We start from the raw sequence: 10676 nt of genomic DNA, 5'->3' as shown, positions 1-10676 counted from the left end.
AATCACCAATTTCAAAATCAAATAAGAAAATCAATTTCTTTTACCTCAATCAGATTCAGATCTGATTCTTCTCTTCGCTTCTGCCGCGCCACTCTAGTTTCCTGAAAATTCTTCTCATTCTGTCCTTTTCAAAGAAAACTCTTCAAAATCTGTTCTTTGTCCACAAAGTTAATTATGAAATAAAATAATTCCATAAGTTCTGAATTATCTTCAAAAGACAAACCCACTTTGATTTTCTCCCAAAAAATCTTTTTCCTACTCTGATACCAAAATGATGTTGGGCTAAGCCAACAATACCCACAATATGCATATAAAATGCATAATTTTGTTTATTCCCAAGAATTTCATTTATCCTGTCTAGTCAAACCTTCACTAGTTAAGGTTTAAGACCTCCTAATAAATTCTCATGTAGAAATGTTTCAAAAACTAATCAATGGTCTAAACCTTAATTAATCACTACAACAGAAACATTACTCAATCCTCATAACTCTAATTAATTATTAAACCCACACATATTAACCATACCCTCTTACTCTAGTCCCAACGCTAATCATACCATGGTTAATTACCCTTAATATGCTTTATTATAGAAATATACATATCGCTTTTAACTTTACCTTTCCACTCTTTCCACGACTTTGACACATTTCCCGAGGCTCACCTAAAAATGACGTAGGATTGAACAACAATTGAACATCACCGATTGAACAACAATTGAACAACACTTGCAATTGAATAGCAATTGAACAGTGCCCAATTAAACAACAATTTAACAACAATTTCTCCCACGTTGACTTTCCACACAAATCTTGTCAAATTAATTATCCACCGTTTGATCAAGACACACTTGATCCGACACCCAACAGTGATATCACATGGACTACTTGCATGACATTTAATTTCCCAATCATCTTACATCGCATGTCACAATTTCTTCTGCCCAGGGTCATTCACTCATGAATGATGCGATGCAATATTAATCCAACGATCAGCACAACAATGATTCAATAGTATGCAGCCCTTCAACTAACACACTGGTTAAATTTTGGTTAACCCTCGTAGTTGACTGTGACGTCAGCGGTTGAAAGCATGATCGACGGCTAGGGCTTAATACGGTGCTTTAACCATGATCAAAACATTCGTCCACTCCTATCCCCGCACTTATTGATAACTTGATTTCATCACCAGCTCACCATTCCGGAATGTCTTGTTATTAATTTCAATTCTGCCAACTCATTTCTCCACTTAGGAACAACACACCGAGACTTCTTTGATTACTCTGCCTGCAACTTATACCTCTATTTATTTAACACCACTTCGAATTGGAAGACATAATACACTCTGTATTATTTCCCTTCCTTTATATTTCATAATTACTTGACCTATACATACATCTATTAAATATGACTGGAATCACACAAATTCTACCCGGACGATAAGTCTTTTGTCACAAAAAGACTTTCAGAAATTCAACTTGAATTCACTCATCATGGTTTATTACATAGAACCATAAATTCCCAATTACAGATCACTCAACACATAAAGGGAATGATACACATAGTCACAATGAATTCAATTTCCTCACTCATTAACAAATGGACAGATACAAATAAAACTCTATTTTTACAATCTAGCTTTGGCCTAATCCGTTTTTACATGGTCTTCATCAATTGCCCTTTCTCATTTCAATGCTCGTAGGCTACAATCCAACCTTCCTATCTTCTAACTCTCTCACTAACTACTCTAACTTCCTCCTTTTAAGCCTTCGAGGTTTACATTTATACAAAAGGACTTTGTTTCCAATTCTGGTTCAGATCCTCGATCTTCTCAACTAAATCCTAAGAATCCTCTAAGTCCTCAATTAGTTCGTAAAATATCTTATTTATCCCTTAAGGATCTCAACTTTCAAGTAGTCCTAAGGATCCTCCAAAAATCATGAACTCATTTCTAATATTACAATATCTCAACCCATACTAATTACTCATCCTTAATCATGTTCTCCTACATTTGGGAACATTTACAAATATCCTCACAATACTTAATTAATTCCTATTTTCATTAAAATCACTCAAAAACTAAGTAATTACATTAATTCAACACTTAGGAAACCAACTTCCTTAAAGCATAAGACCCCACTATGTCTACTAAAATACAATGATTCTTCTGAGCCAAATGCTCCTGCATCATTTTCCCATGAGAAGAGGAACCATCTCCCTTCCATCCATGCTATATAAACCTCCCTTTTTCCCAAGCACAAGCTAGTCCGAGTGTTGAAGTGTTAATGTTGGTGTGCTAGTGCTAATTAGGTTTGGAGTAAACAACAAGCTATTCATAGTTTTAGATCTCTAGTTGTATGTGGGGGAGAAGTATGAATTTGGTTTAGTGTGAAGCCTAAAGGGAAGAGCCTTAAAACTATCATTGTTGAGGCCATCATGGAATTCTAATAGAAGTGTGTGGGAACCTCATTTTTTCGGAGGAGAACAACAACGTCAAGGCAATGGTTGTAATCTCTTCTTGATTTAATATATATGCAACTATCGATTGATTTACTACATAATGTGTCATCTCACATGTTTATGGCTTAATGTTTCTTGACTTTTTAAGTAGGTTGAATTACAATTTGTCTATTATCACGGTTGTTGTTTATTTTTATTTACTTGTTTCAGGTGTTCGAAGAAGGAAATGGGAGATAGCTGGAGCAAGCAAGCAAGGTCATCACCAAACGGGACAAGCGTAGTAAGAGGTAGGCCCTCTTAATTGGTTCTAACCTAAGGAAATATTCCATAGAATGTATTGATTATGGCTAGACCCATTATCAGGCTAGAGGAGTTGTTTGTGTCCGCACTCATAACTTTACTTCACCACATGACCTCCCATGGCAGAAGAAAAAAAGATGAGGGAGTAAGAGATCCTTTCAAAATATTGCTCAAAGAAGCCCTCGAGTGACAAAGGAATGTGATGATATATAACTTTTCCCATATCCTTCAGTGACTAGATAGAGGCAACACATCTTCATCCAGAAGCCACTCTGAAGGTGCCACTATGTTTAAGGTACAATTCAGCTTTGCCATTCCCATATTTGAAGCCTAGATAGATGTAGATGTTGTAGATAAATGGTTAAATATATTAGAAGAGTATTTTTCATTTCATGATTTTTCCAATAGGGAAAATATTACTTTTTCACTCCTCAAAGCCACCCCCCACATAAAGGACTGATGAGAAATCTACTATGAGAAGAGGGATGAGAGAGAACCCTCCATATTTTCAGTTGCATGCACATGGAATTGTTTCTGAGATATTGTCAAGGAGCAATATTACCCTATCAAGAGCTATGAAGATAGATATATAAAGTGGGCCATACTGTGATAAGAAAGGGACCAAGACATGTTATAGTTCAGAAATATTTTTCATACCCTTTGCACAAAGTTGGGTATCAAGAATTCTAAGAAGCATTTGGTAATCAAGTATCGTGGTTGTCTACACAAGTACATCCAAGACAAGATCAAGTTCCTATACATATGCTCGCATGTAATTTCTTATCGATACACTGTCAAGATTGAGCAGAAATGTAAATAAACGAATATAGAATTTGGATCTACAAATCTGAAGAAAGCTAAAGGCACCCCAAGCCAAAGAAAAAAGGAAAAAACCAAGGCAGGGTGACCAAAGACAACCTGCTGAAGCTGTAAGAAAATAACAACACCATGAAGATAAAGAAGGACACAGGAAATTTGTCTGAGTTACACAAGAGCCCGGCTCACAACACAAGTGAGTGTCGAGCTAGGTAGCCACTGGTGGCCAAGATGAAGGCTTTAGATTCAGATGCATGTTGCAAATCTGAGTTAGAACTCAACAAAGGGAATGAAAAGGGGAAGTAGATTACTGATGCAGATCCTAGTGCCATTGTTACTACCACCAAGATCCAGAAGATTGAGCTCGAATATCTAGAGCAGGGGGAACGTCTCTTCCACTCATAGATGTGGATGAAGGGTTATTTGTGTTAGTTCATTGTTGACACAGGGAGCCAAAATAACCTCATTTCACAAGAGATCATGAAGCAGTTGGGCGTACCGACTACACCACACATATAACTGTACATTATCGGGTGGCTTCACCAAGGACAAGACCTTTGTTGAAGAATATAGGGGAAGATAACATTAATGATTCTTCTAGCTATGGTAACTTCTTGTGATGTCTTTTCACTTATTATAATTAACTTCTTATTATTATTATATTGTGTTCTTATATCATCAAAAAGCTACCAAAACAAGAATATCAACAAGATACAAGTACATAAGATGTAGGCTCGAAGCCAGGGAAAACCTTTCCTCTTGAGAGGAAAATTCTTCAATCTCTTCTTATAGATTCTTTATTGACAAATACTAAGACCTTTGACCAAAACTAAAGTCCTTCCAACACCAAAATCAATTTCTCAATAATTTGCTTCCTTTACTGCTTTCCAAACCCAGTAGAATCTCTTCTGGCAACACTTATTCGACTTCTTCTTCTGGCAACCCTGCATTGAATTCAATAAATCCAAAGATATCCCATCCGATTCTGATGAGAAGGATCTTCTTATGTTTGAGGAAGAAGTTAATAAGGAAGAAGAAGTCTCTCATCATGAAGAAGAAGGTCCCAATGAACCTACTGGGACTTTGTTGGTGCTTCCTTTAGTCCTTCTTTATCATATTGGACCCTCACAAGGAAACCTTAGCCAAACAATAGAGACCCTAGAGAAAATCTATAGAATTCTAGCCGTCTTCTTCACATGTGTCGAGATAAGGAGAGAGAGAGGAACTCAAAACAATTCTTCTTATTCTTCTACCTTCTTTGCTACCCTTTTCTGCTTCTTCCTTTGTATAAGTAAGATAGGAATGAATTTTCTGAATGAGGTCGAACTGTCTCCTATATATAGGTCTTCCAGGGGTACAAATTCTAGCTTCTAGGCTGACTTGACAGGCTAACAGGTTTACTTGGTCTTGGAAGGCTCAGTAAAATACAAAAAAAATTACAAGATGCCCATTGGGGTCTTCATATTATGAAAATTTTCCTATTTGACTTCTTGACCTAGGACAACCCTACAAGAACTTTCAATTAGTTCTTGACCTATAAAACAAATTTCTTGGGCAAGAAACCCAAGCTCAATAATAATAATAATTATTATTTTTCTTTCTTTTACAAAATACAAGAATCAAAAGTACATTTCATATTTATGGAGACCTAACCTAGTTAAAATTTGTTCAACACTCCCTCTTAACTAGGGAGGTATTCAAAAATTGTACATGGCCATTCTCAATATTGAAGAGATATCATAAGAAGAGTTAGACTCATAATCCATCTATATAGCATCATTATAACCAACATTGTCACATATCAAGGCCTTGACTAACATCTCTTTCTCTCAATGGATCAAATCAAAATGTTGGTGAGACCAATGATTATAGATACCTCCATCATTGTCTCTCAAGGTACATATCCACCCGGGTGTTTACCCAATATGACCTTCTAGGCATATTCTTATCTTGGGTTCCCAACCCTGAAATAATATCGGTCCTCTTGCTTAATCTTATCTTGGATTCTCTACCACATCCTCAAGGAGTATCATATGTAAGATGATTACTCAATCCTCCATTATTTCTCCCAAAAATGAAGACAAGAATGATGTTTCTATCTCTCCCTCTCAACTAGGGAAGATATGTCAACCAATCCAAGCTTGTTTATAAAATACACAAGCTTCTTATTGGGAAGAGATTTTTTCAAAATGTTAATAGTTTGAATGTTGGTGGGGATATACTCCAACTTCAGTACACCATCTTGTACCAACTTTCGAATGTAGTGGTACTTTTTGTTTATGTGCTTCATCTTTCCATGAAATACTAGGTCCATAGACAGTATTATACAACTGTATTATCACAATGTATTATGGTAGGGTCCAATGGTCCTATAAACATATCAGATAACATCTTCCTTAACTAGACCACTTCCCTGCTCACTTCATAAGGTGCAATGTACTCGACCTCAACATTACTCAAAGCTAGTGTCTCTTGTTTTCTTCTCTTCCAAGAGACCATGGAGAATCCCAAGCTAAAGCATCATCCTATAGTTCTTCTTCCATCTTTCTCGTTGCTTCCCCAATTGGAATCAATAAATCCTTCTAGATGAACATCTTTTTCTTTTTCATACTTTAGCCAGTAGTGGACGGTTCCCTGCAAATATCTCAGTATATGCTTGGTAGCTATCAAATGATCATGTTTAGGCTCCATTTGAAATCGAATTAGAACATTTACTGCAAAACATATGTTTGGTATAGTATTCACTAGATACATCAAGGAGCCAGTCAGTTGTCTATACTTAGTAGGATCCACTGGACTGGATTCAGAATTCCTTAACATTTTCAAGTTCCTGATCATCGGAGTTGCCATGGGTTTTCTTCCCATCATATCAAACCTTTTCAGTACCTTGATCACATACTTTCCTTGTCCTAGGTAAATTTCATTCGGTTCTTGTCAGACTTCTAGTCCCAAATAATAATGCATAAGTCCTAGATCCTTAATATCGAATTCAATTGCCAACAATTTCTTACATTCTTGAATTCTTTCTTGATCACCAGTTATTATAAGATCATCTACATATGTAAGAATGATGATAGGTTCACCATTTTCTACTTTGATGTAGCGATTGGGATCTGTCGTGATTTTCCTGAAACCAAACCTTTACATGTATTGATACACTCTAGCATACCATGCTCGAGGAGCTTTCTTGAGGCCATAAAGTGCCTTCTTCAATCTAAAAACATGAGTTTCTGTACCCTTTAATTTGAATTCCAAGGGTTTTTCTGTGTACACTTATTCATCTATGGTACCATTCAATAATGTTCTTTTGATATCCATTTGATGTACCTTCCATCCCATTGATTCTTCCAGAGATATCAGAGATCGGATCATGGTATAACTTGTTGTGGGAGTAAAGGTCTCTTCATAGTCAATTCCTTCTTCCTGAGAGAAGCCTCGAGCCATGAATCTAGCCTTGAATTTATCTATTCTTCCATTTACAACATGCTTGATCTTATATGACCACTTAGAGGTTACCACTAATTTTTTTTCCAGTCTTGGAACAATTTCCCAGACTCCATTCTTCATAATAGATTGGTATTCCTCATTCATTGCATTGTTCCATTCTTGGTGTTTGGTTTCTTCTTCGAATGTGGAAGGTTCATATTCAATGAGATTCAACATGTATGATGCATATCCTAAGTATCTTTTTAGTTTCTTTCTCTCCCTAAATCTTCCTCTTGCCGTGTGACCATATGCCTCTTGAAGTATATAAGTTAACCAGTTAGGTATCTTTCCTCTTTCAGGGAGAGAGATTGGTTCACTGGGACCTTCTTCTTCATGATGAGAGACTTCTTCTTCCTCAAACATAGGAAGATCCTCCTCATTAGAATCGGATGGGAGATCTTTGGATTTCCTAAAGGCAATGATCTCATAAAAAATTACATCTCTGCTTACTTCTATTTGATGCCCTTTCTTTATGTAGATCCTATAAGCTTTGGAAGAGTTTTTATATCCAATGAATATTCCTTTCTTGCTTGCGGGATCTATCTTCTTTATTTTGTACTTGGGAATGTGAATATATATGGGACACCCAAATATCTCGAGATTATCAATATTTGGTTTCTTCCTAGTGAATACTTCTTCTTGAGTTATATCTCCAAGTGACCTGTGAGGACTTCTATTTTGGATGTATACTGTAGCCTTTGTTGCTTGTCCCCATATAAATTTTGGTAGATATTGATCATGGAGCATAGCCTTCACACTTTCTTCTATAGCTCTATTATTTCATTCAGCTACTCCATTCCACCTAGGATTGTATGGAACTAAAATCTCCCTCCTAATCCTAGCCTCCTTACAGAAAGCAATGAGTTCTTTGGAAGTATATTAGCCTCCATTATCTGAACTTATATTCTTTTTCTTTCTTTCTGTAAAATTTTCTACCTCTGCCTTGAATTATTGAAATTTTATGAATACTTTGTCCTTGGATATAAGTAGATAAACCCAAGTTTTCCTTAAATGGTCATCGATGAAAGTAGCATAATATAGATTACCTTCAAGTGATTTATACATGGGACCACATACATCGGAGTGGATGAGGTCTAGAATCTATTGAGCTCTACATGTACTATGTGCAAATGGTTTCTTTGCATTCTTTCCTAGGGCACAACCTTTGCAGACTTCTTCATGGTATCCTTTGAGATTTGATATCCCATTTGCAATGGAGTTTAGAGTTGGAAAGATATTGTAATGAAGATGGCCCAAGATTCTATGCCAAATTTCACACAAACTTACCTCAATGTGGAGAAGTGCTTGACTTAGAGGATATGAGAGTCTGTAGAGTCTTCCTTCTCGAACTCCAATGGTTCTAGATTTTTCAATGCTTGAATATTTAGCCCAAACCACTACTTTACCATCTATAAAAGAAACTCTATCTCCTTTTTATTCTAATGATGAAATAGAAATAAAATTTTTGCACAAAGCTGGAACATATAGAAGGTTGTTGAGATGAATGTTACCTCCTACTTCCATCTCAATTGATGTAGATCCAATGCCTTTTACTGGATTTCTCTTGTTGTCACCAACCTCCAAAGAGTATGAAGACTTCCCTTTGGATAGGGCTTTGAGTTTCTTGTGATATCCAGTCATGTGTCTTGAAGCTTAATTATCTATCACCCATATAATTTCATCTTGAAATGTTTCAATGGGGGCTAAGAATAATCCTTCATTCTTTGAAGGATTGAGATCTTTGGAAGAGACAAGACTATTCCATACTACCTTGAAACTTTGTTTGATGAGACTTGCTAACGATGAACACTTCTTTTAAAGCCTCGTCATAATAGAGTTGACCTTCTTCATGCCCTATGTGAACCATATCTTGGATACCATGATGAAGAATCTAGGGGGAGATAACATTAATGATTCTTCTAACTATGATAACTACTTGTGATGTATTTTTACTTATTAGGATTAACTTCTTCTTCTTATTATTATAGTGTGTTATTGAATCATGAAACAACTACCAAAACAAGAAGATCAACAACATACAAGTACACAATATGTAGGCTTCAAACTAGGGAAAAACCACTCCTCTTGAGAGGAAAACCCTTCAATCTCTTCTTATAGATTCTTTATTAATGAATACCAAGACCTTTGAGCAACACTAAAGTCCTTCCAAGGCCAAGGTAAACTTCTCAATAATGTGCTTGCTTTACTTCTTTCCAAACCCAGTAGAATCTCATATGGCAACACTTCTTCAACCTCCATCCACAAATTTTCATCACTAACTACAGATCTACAACTTTGGCCCCCCGACAACAGCTGCTACTTCACATGTGTGGACTAGAACTTCTTCTTCATTGCCTCCAGCTACCTCGCTTGACCTAATTTGTCTTTTGGATCTAGAAGGGGACTTTGTTGGCCCTTCCTTCAGTCCTTCTTCATCAGATTGAACGCTCACAAACAAGCCCTAGCCAAACACCAGAAACCCTAGCGAAAAGATGCCAAATTTTAGCTCTCTTCTTTGTACGTGCAGAGAGAAAGAGAGAGAGAGAGGAACCCAAAACACTTCTTCTTCTTCTTCAACCTTCTTTGCTACCATTTTCTACTTCTTCCTTTAAATAACATAGAGAGGAATGAATGTGTCCAAATGAGGTCGATTTGTCTCCTATATATAGGTCTTCAAGGGGTACGAATTCTAGCTTCTAGGCTAACTTGATAGGTTGGTAGGCTGACTTGGTCTTGGAAGGCTCAGTAAAATACAAAAAAAAATTACAAGATGCCTGATGGGGTCTTCATATTATGTACTTAGGAACATGTTGTCCTAATTTGAGATAATTCTCTGTGTACCTTCAAGTGAGCATTCCAAGATGATTTGGGAGGCACACTACAACCAATTCATTAGACATTTTTGGGTAGAAAATACAGTGGAAGTACTGAAGAATTATTTTTATTGGCCAAACCTTCGATAGGATGTTGGGAAGTACATTAGATCCTGCGCTTCCTGCACCATTGTCAAACCTACAATCAAGAAGCAAGGATTGTATACTCCTATGCCTATTCCTAGCCAACCCTCAGAATCCATCTCCATGGATTACATGTTGGATCTTCCTTCTACCAAGCATGGAAACGACTATGTTTTCATGGTTGTTAATAAATTATCTAAGATGTCCATTTTACTGGCCTACAAAAAGAATATATGAGTAGAAGCCACTACCAAACTCTTCTTTGAACGATTATGGGTACACTTTCGGATCCCACAATCCATTATCTCAGATTGGGACAACATGTTCCTAAGTACATTCTCGTCAAGCCTCTAGCCATTGTCAGATACCAAGTTCACTATGTCCACAACCTTCCACCCCCAAACTGATGGCTAAACAGAGGTCATCAACAGAATGATCATGCACATCCTACACATGTAAAACTTAAAGCATCCATGAACATGGGATGAAAGCGTCCCCTATGTCCAACACATCTAAAAAAGAGCTCTACAGAGCTCAAATCACCACAACCCCTTTTAGGTGGGGTTGGGATTCTAGCCACTATGTCTCATTGACATTGCCATACCACTTGCAACTATTTAGGAAGATTCGACCCTTGTCCAATTCGAAGTTAAGATAACTC

The sequence above is a fragment of the Pinus tabuliformis genome, chromosome 7 (assembly GCF_031772625.1).
Source record: "Pinus tabuliformis cultivar Carrire ecotype Pingquan chromosome 7, CPIR1, whole genome shotgun sequence".
NCBI classification, from domain to species: Eukaryota; Viridiplantae; Streptophyta; class Pinopsida; order Pinales; family Pinaceae; genus Pinus; species Pinus tabuliformis.
Note: the sequence above shows the minus strand (reverse complement) of the source record.